Genomic DNA, 17,160 nt, shown 5'->3' on the forward strand with positions numbered 1-17,160 from the left:
TTTGTATTTATTTTGCTATATTTGTTCCTCCAGGATATGTCCAATGTCAATAGACCTATTTCATTTTGCTGTTGTATCAATGCTTCATATAGCAGTTATTACTCACCTGAGTATGTTTACTGTAAGATTACTGACTTGGCAACATTTAGTGTATGAATCATGTTCCACTTTTAATCTCATGTTTGGATAACAAACAAGAGAAATTACCAGGGAAACTAAACTCTGACAGCATCTGTTGAAAGAGAAGCCGAATTAACTTTGAGCCCAGCATGAATCTTCTTCAGACCTGACAGCAGTTGGGAGAAAGTGATTTTTATGCTGATAACAGTGGTGGAGAAGAGGGGAAGGTATGTGACAATGGGGATTAAATGTAGTTAAAAGTAAATTCTGAAAGCAACCCATTTTAGCACAGGATCTGGGGTTGTGGGGTTGTGGGGTAAGTAATGGACAAGGAAAGAGGTGTTCATGCTCTGAAATCATTAAACTTCAATGTTTAATCTTGAAGGCTGTAAGGTATCTAAAGGGGGAGGGGGCATTGTAAATTTCCACAGAAATCCTCTTGCTCACTCTGCCCTTAATCATTTTTCATTCTTCTACATCCACTGTACTTGCATCTGCCACATCTCTTTATTTTGGATCTGAACATCCTGTTTGTAGTGCACGTCTTGGCAAATTTTGAAATCTAGACATGCTTATACCAAGGAATTGCAGCTAACATTTCATTTATAAAGTTGAACTTCAGAAGCCCTCTTTGAGAGCCAATTGCCACGGTTGTCATTTTCAAGCTCCAGTGTAAACATCAAGCGAGGTACTGGAAGAGTTCAGCATCCACCATCAATCTGCTTTCGCTATTAGGGAGGCTAAAGCTACAGCTAACATGTTTCATTACGGGTATATTGCATAAAAAAGGTGGGACATACTGATGTAAGTAATATTTACAGCTCTAAGCAATTTATTGCTTGCATAATTTCCAGAAACTATCATTGATCTTCTTTTAGTGGTGACTTATCTAAGGAATAAGGACAGAAGGTGCTGCAGATTCACAGCAGACTCAGATAGAATCTGTAAAGAGAAGCAACAGGTTATGACATTTTGTGCGTGCACTCTTTAATCTCAGAACCTCTACAGTTCAAATGAAGGGTACACATGTGAAACTCTTTCCTTTACAGAGTCTTCTGACCTGCTCGATAACTGTAACACTACTTTTTAAGTTTTTGTAATCAATTATCTCTCCGTGCTTTAATGTTTAATTCATGGTCTCATTTATCTCACAATCCCAAATCCCAAATACTGACGATATCAAACTAAAATTCTTTGGAGTTTAAGGATTTTTGCCTTTTGATTCATGACATTTTTATGAGTTTATGCTGCTTTAAATCCTAGAAATTTGATTGGCCAGATATTTTGCCAGACCCACAAAAACCTCACAATTTGGACATTTTTCCAAGATAAGTCGTTTTGCAAAATGAGTGTACAGGGACTACTGATAGTGTTTAGAATTTGTGTTACCATTGTTTTGAACTTTTCATTTCTTGATTTGAGGCTTGCAACATCTATTAAGAATAATAACGTGGGAATGCTATAAGATTCACTGAGCCAAAGACAATAGTTCAAGCACAAGCAGTACCATTCACTTAGCAATCTCTACATTAGATCTGGTGAACTGTGATACTGCTAATGAATATGAAGAAGTATCTGGATTAGAAGAAGACATAAAAGCCCTGGCTTTTCCTTGCGGTGCACCACAACACTAACACGAACTTTGTGGGAAACTCCAAAGAAAGTGTGTAAAACAAGCTTTTCTGTACTAATCTGCCAAAGTTACCTCAGGGGCATTGGGTATACTCTACTTTCAATGTTTTACTTTGATTCAGAGGAGGCGGCTTTTGACAACATTTGAATATAATAGCCCAGATCTTCCAGTCTATAGCAAAGCAAGGGGTCGAGCCGCTAACCCTAAAGTGAACCTTCTGCAACAATCTAATGATCTTGTTGGTGTATTTTTCCTTTTTCTGATGACAGTTTAATTCTGGCATCAAGTAAAGGGAATGCCTTGGCTTGCAACAGCAATGATTTAAGCACGCAAGTAAGAAACCAACCATATTGACATATGCAAGCACTATAAAATGGGGATTTGGTGGAAATTCAATCACTTCACTTTTAGTTTTCCTTTTCAAACAGTGAAAAGAATTGATAATGATTGACTAAAATGGAAGCTAAAACAAAATGTCAAAAAGTAAGAGTTTATTACGAGGAATTTGACATCACAATTCCATAAGAAAGAGTGGGATCTGGATACTTAATGTAAACATAATACTTAGGAAGAATAGGAAGCTAGGAACAGGTGAAATTCTGTTAATAAAGAGTATTAGATTGGTACAATGGGGTGTGAGTGTAGAATCATTTGGGTTCAGATGAGAAGTAGTAAAGGTAAAAAGTTGCAATTGAGGGTGATATGTTAGCCCTGAAATAACAGTTTTATGACAGAAAGGATATGCAAGATGAAATAACGAGAGCTTATAGAAAAGGTATAACAATAATTCATGATAATTTGTATACATGTATATATTGGATGAATTGAATTGCCAAAGATAGGCTGCATAATGTGTTTATGGAGAAGTTTTGGAACAGATTGTTTGAACAACATGTTCTAGAGCCAACCAGGGAGCAGGCTATACTGGGTAATGTTCAATGAGACAAGACTAACTAATAACCTCATAGTAAAAGCACACCTGGGTAGCAGTGAAAATGAAATGATTAAAATCACATAAAATTTGAGGAGAGAAAAGAATGTGGATCCAAAATTAGTGTTTTGAACTTAAATGAGGGCAATTATGGAGGGATGAAGGTAAAGTCGGCTTCAGTAAACTGGTAAATCACAGGTTAGAACAGTAAATATTTTGACATTTAAAGGATATATTTCAGAATACTCAGAAGTAGGTTGTGGTAAAAAGAAAAATGCATAATTTGTCACTGAAGAGTTCAAAGGTGGCATCAAATTGATAGAAAAAATATATAAGATGCAAAAAGTCATGGTTGACAATCCATCCACTACTCACCCCTACATTGCGAGTAATAGACTCTCTTGTTGAGTGTTAGAAGCCTGCCAGCTAATTAAAAAGAGACAGCAATTAGAGAGAAAAAAAACTTTTATTCTGAGTAGAAAGTGAACCATTATCAGAAAGAAAATGCATCCTCTCATAAGAATTTCAATTAATCTTCCTAGCCCAAAATTCTGACAACACGGTCTAACTAGCAAAATCTTTATAATCTTCCCAAACAACTCAGACTGACCTATATATCTTCTAACTTCAGACTTCTTTTGGACTCAATTCTTACTTCTAATCTGTGCAGGTGTTGCACTATTATTTAACAATAAGTAAACTTGCTTCTTGGTTAGCTCAAAAAGCCCAGCTCAATTAAAACCTTTTAAAACAAATTGATTTGGTCTTGAAACAAGTATGCACAATGGAGGGATTATTTTCTAAATTAACCTTGAGACTTTGAAAAACCAAATTGTTAAGTGAGCATCAGTGTGCAAATAACTTTGTGTCAATATTGAAGAATCAAAAAAAAGCAATTAAAAATCCTGTGGACATGATCAGTGCAATCAAACTGTATCTTTCCCTCAAGATCCCTCCCTCACTATATTCCTTACACTTAATATTCTTGTCTATCTCTGAGGGTCAATTTGTGGAGGGGGATCTTTAAAAGTGGTAGAGTTTAAGTCATAAAGTTAGAAGTCGGAATTCATATTTCCTTTTTGCCATGGGTTAAAAAATGTTCACATTAAACAGTTATTTTCTTGCCAAACACAAAAGCTGGTAAGCATACTCGTTTAACTCGTCTTTGTCAGGCAGGTAAATTGGGGGCTTTAGATTGTTTACTGATTCCTTTACGTTTTTACAATGAACAGAGACGGATGATTCATGACTGCATACATTGCCAGGTCACAAGGAAAAGGCTTTTATTAAATTGTACACAGATTACCACAGACATTTAAGAGATAATCATGTCTTCTCATCCTAAACTGAAAATGAAATAATATTAATTAGTTTCTTGTATCCCCAAGTGAATTACCCTTGTCATCGATATTTCTTTTTCCCTTTCTATTCTTTTACTCTATCTAACTTTTCAATGTTCACTACTTCTAAGTTGCTTCATCTGTCACCTAGATTGAAATCAAGTATTTCCTGGTGGCTTGTCAACATATTGATAAATCAAACTGACTTGAGCCCATTAGGGATGATTTTCAATTTTGACAGAAATTCAACAGTAGACACTAATCAATATCATTAGACAGAGAGAGTCAAATAATTTATGCTAAGATGTACAGATGTTAATGCTCAAGAAAGGTAGTAAATTTGATTGTTTTAGTCTACAGGGCAACTAAAATTGTGTGCTTTTAAATATATAATTTAGAATTAGCTTCTATATTGTACTTTTTGCTATATCAAACTTGTAAACTGAAATTGATTAGTAGTATGTCTAATATGAGAGTAAACTTAATCCGGCATTGGATTCTTTTTTTTTCTTTCATTACCCATGTAAGCTTGAAATATAGTCATAAATTAGCAAATAGACAAGTCAAAATTGTGCAATAAGCAAGAATATCTACCTTTCACTTGGAGTTAAATGTTACATACTCCACAGGCACGACTTGCAGCCCATGTGAAATAAATACATTAATATTGACCAGCCATGCTTGTTCAATTTAAGGATTTGTCAATTGATAACATTTGCTTATATTAGAAATTAGATAGGCATGGATGTAGATGAATTTAAAAGCCAATGGTTTTAGTTAAATATACTTCTGGGCCATCCTACCTTCGACATTGAAAAAATAATGCATCACTTCAAAGCAAAGAGCAGCATGCTCAATTATAGGAGTTTTTTTTCAGAAATAGTGAACATCAAAGGAAATCATGCAGATGTGTTGCAAGTTTGAATAGTAGACCATTTCTTTTGAAGTAGACAGTTAGACCCCAACTGCTCAGTTTCCTGAAGAATAAGTACTATTTGTTTTGTCTCTGTGTAGGAATTCTTACTGTTTTGTCTGTTATTTGTTCTGACAAGGAAGTATTACTCAACAGGTTATAATTAACTATTTATTTTAGGAACCTTCTTTCCTTTGCAGATAAAAGTGCCAATCACCTGAACCCCCAGATGTTCCATTCCACTAAAAATCTCTGATCTACTGCCTTTCTGTTAAAGGTCAGGATCTACGTTATTGAGACTTTAAAGTAAGTTTAAAGGAACATTAGAAACGAAGCTCCACTGGTTTCTTGTCGCTACCAAGACAGAGTGTAGTTGCACTGCTACTTTCCTATCAGTACGTATCACTTCAGTGTGAGACTGATGATGCAATTCAGGAGCTTTCTGAATGGATAGAGTCCAAGCTATTGAAAATTATCCCAGGAGCTAATTTTAGACTGTGTTTTACACCTATAAAGTCATATAACGCAGAAACAGATCCTTCAGTCCAACTAGACTATGCTGACCAATATGCCCAAGCTAAATTTTTTCCTGTTTGTCTGCGTTTGACTCATATCCCTCTAAATCTTTCCTATTCATGTACCTATCCAATATTATTTTAAATGTTGTAACTATCTGCATCTACCACTTCCTCAGGCAGTTCATTCCACATGCGAACCATTCTGTGTGAAAAAGTTGCTCCTCAGATTCTTTTTAAATTTAAATTTAAAACTTGATGGAATATAAGTCTAGCACAGCGTCATCCAGCTGTAGAAGAGCATAGATATCTATTGGATTGATGACATCTGTACTTGGACAAGTTGGTTCCAAACAATTCCACTGATTTCAGGGAATTTTTAGATATTTAAGTGACATATGTATGCCTGCTTTTATCTGGTCGATCATTGAGTCTTTACAGCATGAAGAAAGAAACCATCTACCCATTATGTTTGTATTGGTTATCAACACCCACCTATTCCAGATCCATGTTCCAATATTTGGCACATAGCCTTATAAACTATGTCATTTCAAGTGTTCATCTGAATAGTCCTTAAATGTCTTGAGGGTTCCTGCTATTCCCACCCTTTCAGGCAGCGAGTTTCTGGAACCAAAAGCACTCGAGTGAAAAATGGTTTCCTCAAATCCCCTCTAATCCTCCTTCACTTTAGCTTAAACTGTGCCCCATCATTATTGACTTCTCTACTGAGGAAATGTTTCTCCAAATCTACCCTGATTATGCCACACGGTGCCTTATACACCTCAATAAGAAACTTTATCAGCTTTCTCTGCTCTCAGGAAAACAGCTCCAGCCTGCCCTGTCTCTTTTTATTGAAATACTCCAGGCCAGGCAACATTCTGGTGAATTACCTTTATACCCTCTTTTGCATAATCCCATCATCCCTGTAGTCTGATGACCAGAACTATGCACAGTACTCCTGCTGTGGCCTAATGTTATATATACAGTTCCATTTTAATCTCCTTTTTGTTGTATTCATTGCCTTGACTAATAAACGCACATATCCCAGATGACTTCTTAACCACCTCATCAACCCTTTTGCTGCTTTCGAAGATCCCTTGACAAGCAGGCCAAAGACATTCCAATCCTCTGTGTATCCTCGGGTGCTACCATTCATTCCATACTCCTTTGCCACTTTAGCCCTGCCAGAATGCATCCACTCACACTTTTCAGGATTACAGAGAAGTATGCAAACCTAGCCTATAAAAAGGGCCTTTTGCCACCGAGGTAGTTTCCCTACCTCAGGGCTGGAGGACCAAGTTCGACCTGCACAGGAATTGTGTCACAATAAGGTTATAGCCAAGTGCTGGCAAATGGGATTAAATAGTTAATTAATTTCTGAAGAAGGGTCCCGACTCGAAATGTGAGCTTTTCTGCTCCTCTGGTGCCACCTGGCCTGCTGTGCTCCTCCAGCTCCACACTTTGTTATCTCTGATTCCAGCATTTGCAGTTCTTGCTATCTCTTAAATAGTTAGGTGGTTGTTTTTGACCAGTGCAGACTCAATGGGCTGAATGGCCTTTTTTGTGCTGTAGATTTCCAAGATTCCCTGTCAGAACAAGTCAATTAAAGCCGACTATAATTCTAACATCTGTAACTTCTCTCTGCACTAATTAAAAAGAGTCAGCATTCTATATGACTTAACCATGCATTTAAATAGTTAATACTATGGGCTACTATATGCACTGTGACAAGTACTTGAATTAACCAGAACTGTACAAATTTAGTATCAAGAACACTACCTAATTGAACCTTCTTGTTCAAAGAAACCTATCAAATCCTAATGAGGTTGACACATATGTAAAAAGAGTTCAGCTCCTTTTATTGTCAATCTACTCATTAGCTGTACTGGTACCCCAATGACCTTCAAATCAATTAATCACCGAACGCTTAAGTATGCCAGGTTATATATTTACTTGCTAGGCTCTTTGCAATTTATTGACAAGGGGTTGCACACAGAGCCAGATAATGTGGGGTTTACTTAAAGTATATTGTTATAGATTTTTTTGCGCTTGGTGCCTTGAATTCTTGTGTGCTGCATTGCAGAAGGACTGCTCTGTTCATTTAATCGAATTTAGTGGAAGCAGGCCATTCAGCCCATCGAGTCCACACCGACCCTCTGAAGAGCATCCCACCCAGACCTACACCCCGTACCCTATTCCCGTAACTTTTCATTTCCCATGGCTAATCCATCTAGCTTGCACATCCTTGGGACACTATGGGCAATTTAACATGGCCAAACCACTCAACCTGCACATCTTTCTCCTACTGGAGGGAACCAAAGCACCTAGAGGGAACCCACACAGACGGAGGGTGACTGTACAAACTCCAGACAGCTACCTGAGGGTGAAATCAAACTCAGGTCATTGGCACCGTGAAGCAGCAGTGCTAACCACTGAGTCACTGTGCCGCCCTGTTTTACTATCCTAGCAGTCAATTTGACAAATTCAATTTTGAGAATTCATCTTAAGCAATTCTCATAGCATTTCCCCTCTATATGTCTCTGCAATACAAGTAACAAATGTACTGCTCTTTCCAAACAAAGTCAGAGTCGTTTGATGAATCTTTGGCAGCTGACAGACTGATTTGATACATGTTGTTCAATCTTGATGCATCATAATGTTCACAGCCACACTTAAGTCATCCATATGAAACAACCTGTCCCTTTGAGACTGATATGATAAAGTCTGCTTTGAGAAGTGGCATGGCTAGGGCAGCCTACTTGAAGTTCAAGCATTCTCTGACATATCCAGTAACAACCGTTTGAATCAGTACAAGTTAAGAACAAGTTTTTTTTTCATAAATGAGTTCATGGGATATGTGCATCTCTGGTTAGGCTAACATTTATTGCCCATCCTAATTTGAATAGTGTACAGTTAAAATTCAACTACATTGCTGTGTGTCTGCAGCCACATGGAGGCTAAGATGGATAAGGAGAGTAGCTTTATTTCCTTAAAGGCCATTAATGAAGCAGATGTATCTTTATAACAATTGAAGTAGCCTAATGATGATAATGATTTTTTTGTTTTGCCAATTCCATAATTTCATTGAATTCAACTTTCACTATCTATCATACTGGGATTATGATAGATAAGCACAACCTCCAGACTATTGGCTTAGTTTACTGATCTATAATTGAGAATATTGCCACTACACACCATCTCTGCCATTCACAAGATATTTATACTCCAGCCTTTGCCATCCCCTCAAGTGTTCCCCTTTCCTTCCGAAAGTGAGCAGAGAAATTTTCATCCTGCTCATTTGGTTGTGATAAGTACGATGAAACTGGAAGTAAAACATGAAAATGGAAATAAAATACCAAAGAACAAAGATGCCTAAAAGGCAAGAAAAGTAAATGTCTGAAGGAAAGAAAAAGTGCAGATAAAGGAGTTTAATAAGCAAGGCCACAATTTGCCAACTAAAATGAAAGTTTTGCAGACCTTTAAAAGGCCTTCTTTCTACAATCCATGTTGCACATTCACAGCCATACCCGTGTCAATGGTCATTGCTGGCAGGCAATGACTGAGGAAACAATACGATCCGGTGCGAAAGTCCTATAAAAAAATTGTTTGCGATGAGGCTGATGCCCAGCAATGCAACTTTGTTTCGTTTGCTACAAAGTTTGTCTGCTCCAACAACTAAAAAAAATGCATTTAGTAACACATTACTACTCTGAACTCTCATGGGCTCAGGTTTGTGTTTGTTCCTTTGAAGCAAAAACATTTTAGGGTCAGGGTTGGTGGGTGGGGGTGAACAGAAGATAGACTAACTAGAAGAATCTTGTTGAATACACAATAGAAAGTTCATTGAATTACTGTAACTATTTATATCTCGTAGTAAGACCTACATTACTACAGAGACCATTTAGAAGCTTATTAGCTTCAGATCTGAGTCCTATAAGTTCCTACCTTATGTTGCCTAGTTTCATGTGACGTCATCACAATAGAAGCAGTCAATCAAGTATCGACACTTTCAGGTCCATTTATAACAGGTAGATGTTTGTTTGGTCTTGAGTGTATAACCTACCCTTCCACAAAATAAATGATACTAGTAATCTGCATGGGTCAAAAAATGAGTAACATGCTTCTTTAAGAGTAAGTCTTTTGCTCCCACGGTGTAAAGATTACAATGCCTGTTTTAATAGCTAAGTGTAACTATCTGCAAGCTTTTTGTCTGTAAATTAAGTGGATTCTAAATTATAAAAAGGCTAATCTAGAACTGAAAGTGTAATGAGGCAGGTTTAATAAATAATGTCAACGTAAAAATAGCCCTTAGAAAACAGTGACTGTAACATGGTGGAATTTAGCATTTAATTTGAGAGTGAGGAACTTAGGTTGGAAACAAGAGTGCTGAACTTAAATCAGGGTAATTATAAAGGAATGATAATTAGGTTGGCTGGAGTAGCCTGGGAAAGGAGTTTAGCAGAAAAGATGACTGATGAACAATGACAAACATTCACAAAAATGGTTCATTTCTCTGAACAAAATATATGACAGTGAGAAAGAATGATTATAGGAAGAGGATAAACTTACAGTGGTTGAACTTAAAAGTTGTTTCTGGTGCTCGGAAGTTAAAACAAAACTAATATCTTTGTTTAGTTCACTATGTGAGATAAACTCAACAGTATTAGCATCTGATTGATTAACTCTAGAGGAGTTCTCCCTGGCATGTAAGTCCAGTCACATGCTTTCATAGCAATTAGGTATTTAATTTACTGTCTGGATGACCTGACATTTAAAAAACCTTCACAGAATCCTTCTGCTTCTATTTTAAAATATATCTTTAAAAAATTATGATATATATTTTTAATGTATAGTTTATATATTATAATATATGGTCCAAAGATGTGCAAGCTAGGTGGATCGGCCATGCTAAATTGTCCATACTGTTCAGGCGTGTGTGGGTTATGGGGGATGGGTCTGGATGGGACGCTCCAAGGGGTGGTGTGGACTTGTTGGGCTGAAGGGCGTGTTTCCACACTGTAGGGAATCTAATCTAATCTAATCTAATATGTTACATACTTTTCACCACAATTTAGTGGATGAACATTTACCATCTTTGTATTTCATTCTTCTCTTTAATATTTCAAGTAGGAATGACCTCATTCATTTCAAAATAGCAGAGGGGAAGAAAATACAAAATTTGTCAAATATTTGTCCGCTTGTATTACCAACAGCAATTTTTAATCTCAAAAGGTAATCAAAAGGATTCAAAGAACAATCTTCATATTCTTTTTGAGTTAGCACTAAGATACTATGCCACAAAATATTTTGTTGACATTGTATTTTCAATTTTAATTCAATAATGAATAGTGTCAGATTTATATTTGCATTTGAATCAAAATTCCGAAGACACAATGAGTTCTGACAGCCCAGATTCAGTTCCCAGTTGACATGGGTTAACAACAAGAACTGTTCCAGGTTTGGCACAATGCACATATGACTGGAATTATCATTTTCAATGTGAAAAACCTGAAGGATCTCAAGTGAAGACCAATAGGAAGCATGGAGTTTGTGGAACATCTGGCTACGACTGTCACCTCAGTGACACTGGCCCTTTGCTTTCTAGGATAATTGCCTTAGCATATAAAATCATACAGCCCTGCAAAAAAACCTGATGAAAGATCAAGGCTCTTGTTTTGACAGTACATCCTTATGGGAAAACAGATATCTAAAAGTTGAAGGCAAAATGCATCTGTGCCACCCTAAGGTTTTAAAGATATTTGTGAGATCAAAGACAAGTCTGACATCATTGGGTGCAAGTAATTTAGATGGTATTTGATGATAATTCATCAGCCCATCATGTTTGTTTTTAATTCTGATTAATCAGCTTTTACCTTTCCCACTTTCTGAATTGGTATCGTTCATAACAGACCATTATGAGCAATATTTTAGACTCGTACAGAGTGAGAGGGTTATAGTTTTGGCAATAAGAGTGAATCTAGCCTTACAATTCCACTCAAATATGGTTAGATAAACTCATTGAGACACACCTCTGGAGCTAATGGGGCTTGAACATGGAATTTCTCACCACACTGTACCACAAGAGCCCTAACTCATCAAATGCATTGATGAGAACCCACCATTTGAGTCACTTGCGGTTACTGCAGCCAACCATTGTAGTGGTGAACTAACATCCACTGCTTACCATTCCCACAGTGTCAATAGCAAAAACGCCACTTATTCCATTTCATATTTTATTTGGTTTGCTCTTTTACTTTTGCTTTTCCCAAATGTTTTGAGGGATCTACAACGGGAGAAGGTGGTTCATTGGTAAATATCTGATAAGTGGCTAAGTTCTATTTTATTGCTAATGTACAACAGAGTGGCAACTGGTAGTAAGTTTAACAGAGTATACAAAAACATAAGTAAATATAAATAAATGGCCCGAAACGTCAGCTTTTGTACTCCTGAGATACTGCTTGGCCTGCTGTGTTCATCCAGCCTCACATTTTATTATCCATAAATAAATGTGGTTAATTTAGAACACATTAAAGATAGCAGAAAGGATGATGTGTCACAATGGCAGCATGTGCGCGTACCTGGAAGCCAGCTTAGAATGGAGCAACCACACTTAGAACTAATATTAAAAGTTTGAGAAGCTTTGGATGAGTTTGAGTTGCTTGATAAATTACGACAATGCACAGTAAGGGGTAATGTTACCTAGCTTCTTTGTAACAAGAGGCAGACACACCTCTTAGTGTTGGATGTCTGGTTTGGTCAACGTTCAGGGACAGCTGAGTGCGACAGTGAGAGAGGCAAGTAAAGAATCCAGATGACAAGAGTGTAAGAACTTCAGCTTTTTCGATTGTGTGGCAGGTTTAAGTTTTCCTCAGCTTGTCAGAGTGAGAGTGAGGTTGCAGGATGGGGGAGCAAAATGACCATGGTGCTGTAGTACAGGAAGCCATTCAAGAGGGAGATTAAGAAGGAATGTAACAGTAATAGGGAACAGGACATTGTGGGGGATTAACCCCAATATGTGCAGCAATGGGCAGCAGTCCAGACACCATGCTGCTTGCCTCGTGTCAGGTGTTGGAATATCTGCTCAGGGCAGAGGAATGCGCAATGGGAGGGGGAGTGATCTAACTGTTGTGACCCATGTAGGTACTAATAACATATGCTATTCAAAGAAGGAAGCTCTGCATAGTCTGTATGAGGAGCTAATAACCAAATTAAGATACAGATCCTCAAAGTTCATAATCTCTGCATTATTGCCTGTGGCACATGCAAATTGACAAAGGATAACTCTGAATACAGAGATGGAACATTCAAACACTGGTGAGGGAAAAATAGTTCCTGATCATATGACAGAATTACCAGTACTGGAGAAACTGATGGGATGGTCTCCATCGATTCTGCGGTCTGAGTTCTTGTTGACTACATAAATTGGGGCAAGGGATGAAGTTGGGAAGATGTGGTAAATCAAATAGTTGAGGCCAAAGAGAAAGGTGTTAGTAAAGGACATGATAAACAGACCATGATAGGAAGGGACAGTAAGTATGAATCTACCAGTCAACCAAAAATAAGATGAGAATTTACGAAGATAGTAACAGGCTAAAACTGAAGATTCTGTAACTGAATGCATGCAGCATTCAAAATAGAACAAAATAGATGAACTGAGAGAGCGAACAGAAAAGGATAAGCACAATCTGCTAGCCATTACAGACAAATGTTTACAGTTTAACATGGCTTGGTACTTGAATATTGAAAAATTCAGGACATTTAGGAAGAACAGGAAAAGGTGGAGGGCCGATTTTAAGTTAATGCTGGTGTTGAAATAATAGAGGAGGAATGACCTACATTGAACAGTAAAAGCTGCGGAAACAATTTGGGTAAAGATTTGTGGGAATGGTGTACAGGACTCTGAAGAGTAGCCTCATAATAAGTCAAATATAAAGGAAGAAATAATGAGAGCTTGTCAAAAAGGCACATTGTTATTTGCAGGAGATTTTAATCTACAGCAATATTGGGAAAGTCCAATGGGTGGACGTAGCCTGGGTGATGAGCTCATTGGATGCTTGCAGGGTAGTTTCTTAGAACAGCATGCTCTGGAGCTAACTAGGGAGCAAGATACATTAGACATGTTATTGGGCAATAAGATAGATTAATTATCTCACAGACCAGGTGCTGCTTATGATACTGTGGCCATAATATAGTTGAAATTTGCATTCAGTTTGAGGGAACAACATTTTTTTCAAAGACTCAAATAAGGGCAATTTGAGGGAATGCAATCAGAATTCACTGAAGTGAATTAGGTTAAAGGCTAGGTTAATAGAAATGCAGTGCTCAACATCCAAGGCAATATTTCAGAAAACAGGAATACAAAATTGAAATTTTGTTTGATGTTAGGAATTCCCTTACTGTTGATCTCATGCAATTCTCTCACCAATGTCCAAGTCATTCTGAATCTGGGACGATTCCATGTTATGTTTCTTGTAACCGAATGAACTCTTAAGCCTCAGACATTGTTTTGCAATCTATTTGCTCCTCAAATTCCAGTTGAACATGAAACTTTTCAAAAACAATACTTAAGATTAATTATGACAATGAAATGAAGAATTGAAACCAAAGTAATGATTGAAAATGAGCTTTTAAGGGCTAATTTTCTTAATGCATTACAGCATACAGCATTGGCTTGATATTGATATTTTATGTGATGAGAGAAGGTCACAATAGAAATCAGAGATCTACGTCAAGTTTGAATGTTATTAGAACTATTTACAATCCCCATTTAAAGCTGGAAATGAAATGTTTTGACCATTAGCCAGAATATGACAGATAAGATGCGGCTAATGCCACAGAAATGAAGCTTGCAATGACAGATTGATTAGTGCCTTAAATTCCATTGGATTAGGTTAAGTAAAGTATAGGTCATGTTCAATTTTGTATTGTCTTCTGAGGCAATCTCTCAGGTGAGGACTAATTGCTTTCACGCTAGGAAATGAATTCTGCAGCGGGTGAATCCTTCAATTCTACAGCTCCAGACTGTACTATTAGTGGGGCAGGTGATGTTTGCTGAAACAGGTGGGTGGGATGTTTTGGATTCTGTGTATGCTTTCTGCTGCTTCCACTTGGCCTCCACGTGCTCCGCTCGGTGATACTCAAAGTGGTTGGTGCCTTCATGGATGCTTCTTTTCCAGTTTGTTCTTCCAAGTGGTTCCCATGTATCAATGGGGATTTTGCTTTCATTTAGAGAGGATTTCAGGGTGTCCTTGTTGCATTTCCTCTGCCGTCCTAGTGATTACTTGCCACTGTGGAGCTCAGAGTAGAATACCTGTTTAGGGAGTCTTCTGTCAGGCATGTAACCTGCCCATTGCAGCTGGTCATGTAAGGCCAGAGCCTCGATATTGGGGATATTGGCCTGGGAGAGGATGCTCACATTGGTATGCCTATCCTGGATTTGCAGGATTTAGCGAAGGCAGTGCAAGCCTTAACCCTCCAGGGATTTGAGAATATATCATGAAACATTCTCAGCATTTCTGATACATACATGAGGATAAGGACCAAGATACATTGATCAAATTGAACACTCTTAAAATAATGATCACCATCCAATTTGTCTAATCTTCAAGAGAGCTGAAAATATGAAGGCATAATGGTAGAAAAGGCCATAAAAGTGTTTGTCAAGTGGGGAACAGTTGAGGATTCTGAGTCTGTGCTCCATGAAGTTTAGGAGGATTTGGGGTGACCTCATTGAAATTTACAGAATACTGAGGGGCCTGGATAAAGCAGACCTGGAGAAGATGTTTCCACTAATAGGAGAGACCAGGAGCAAAAGGCACCGCCTCAGAGTGCAGAGACAACCCTTTAGAACTAAGATGACGAGTAATTTCTTCAGCCAGAGAGCGGGTAAAAAATTGCCACCGAAGGCCCTGATGACCAAATCATTGAGTGTTTTTCAGACAGAGACAGGTTCTTAATTCATAAAGGGATCAGGGGTTATTATTCAGGGGAAGTGGTGGTGGGGAGAGGGGTCAAGGGAGAATGGGAGTGAGAAACATATCAGACATGATCAAATGATGGACCTGACTAGATGAGCTGAATGCCCTAATTCTGCTCCTATATCATATGGTTTTATGTTACAATGACGAGAGTCTGAAAGTTTTTATAAGCCCATAAAACTTAGTCCAAAGAAAATCAAGGACATCAACCCAACATTCATATTAATTTAATGCTTGGAACTCTCAGCTTCTGAATAATTTTTACTTGTGTGGTCATTCATTTTGATCAAAGCTTCTTTTGAGAGAGTTACTCAATAAATTGTTAGCTATTGTGTAAACTTAGCTGCTGACTGATATCACTCCAACCAACAGTCAAATCTGTCTGCATTTCACAGCCCTGAGTCGTGACTATTCTTCATCTGTGCTGTAAAAGCAAACAAATAAATGCCAAGCAAAGGGGAGTTGGAGGAAAAATGAGAAACCATTTAGTGAAAAAGGTAAGATTTGACCTACTAGACACAATGAGTTCTGTGAGGTGAAGGACAGGGATGCTGAAGCAACCAGTACCAAAGTAATACTCCGCTCAGCATGGACTGATGCAGGAGAAGCTTACAGGCGGTAGGGAATGGGTCAGGCCATGGTGGGATTTTAATACAAATACGAGTAATTAAAATTTGAGGAGCAGGAGAGACTGGGAGCCATCAAGTTTCCTTTCCGTTTGCAATGAATTAATGGACACTTGTGTGTCAAGAACCAACATCAAATGTTCTAGCACAGTATAACAGTTTAAAATAAGCCAAAGTGTGCTTAATAAGGCAACGTCTGGCAAATAATCAGACACTGCATTAGCTGCAGATAATATTACATGAAATTGAAACATATGCAATAAAAATTTGAAAAATATTGGTTAAATTCAAAGCCTTTTTCCCTTTGGAAATAACACTTAAAGTTCATTCTACACTGATGTCTTTGACCAGAATACATGAACAGGTATCTAACTTGACTGTCATATGAGCACTAAAGTAGACACCAGCGGAAATTGTGCCTGCCTTTTTCTTCTTTTTCAGAAAGAAAAGCATCAATTACAGTCACATTGTACTTCAGCAAAAGAATGCAAAACAAGAACATAAGAAAATTATGATGAGGAATAGTCCAATTGGTCCATTGAGTCTTCTCTGCTTTCAATGCCATCATAGCTGATTTTTTGTTTTCAATTCCACTTGCTGCCCACTCCCCATATTCCTCAATTCCATTTCACATGAGAGATGTTGATTGTTTTAATTGGATTATACTATGCATGATTTGCCAGACTGCACCTACATAAACTGTGACTGCATTTCAAGGATAATTCATTGGCCATGAAGTGCTTTCAGATATCCCAAGAGCAAGAAGAACATTATGTAAATAAGAGTTATGATTTCCTGATGGTGTTACATGGATATAGAAATTAACAAACTGAAATGTTTTGCTGTATTCAGAAACATATTTCATCTTGAAAATAAATCTAACTTATTTGTTTAAGAAGATACAAGTCTTTTCAATGTTGTTCTTGGAACAAAATGCATTTAGCTAGGCTGGCAGGAAATAAACTATTATCTTAAGCTGACATAATGATTCTGTACTATTCAAAAAATACCAAGCACTGTGAGAGACTGTAAGTGTAATGTAATATTCACTTGGCACACTGTGCACCAGTCTGGAACACCATTTACATTAACTGAATCCACAAGT

The 17,160-nt window shown here is 37.6% G+C and overlaps 1 long non-coding RNA gene across 1 annotated transcript; it reads left to right on the forward strand.

The window, feature by feature from the left end:
* The first annotated feature begins 241 nt into the window (after positions 1-241).
* On the forward strand, positions 242-16,847 carry LOC125466843 (uncharacterized). Its single transcript, XR_007250514.2, has 4 exons — positions 242-347; positions 5,138-5,243; positions 15,825-15,926; positions 16,497-16,847. It is a non-coding gene; the product is annotated as an uncharacterized LOC125466843 (long non-coding RNA).
* The last annotated feature ends 313 nt before the right edge of the window (positions 16,848-17,160 follow it).

This window comes from Stegostoma tigrinum, chromosome 32, assembly GCF_030684315.1.
Source record: "Stegostoma tigrinum isolate sSteTig4 chromosome 32, sSteTig4.hap1, whole genome shotgun sequence".
Taxonomy (NCBI): domain Eukaryota; kingdom Metazoa; phylum Chordata; class Chondrichthyes; order Orectolobiformes; family Stegostomatidae; genus Stegostoma; species Stegostoma tigrinum.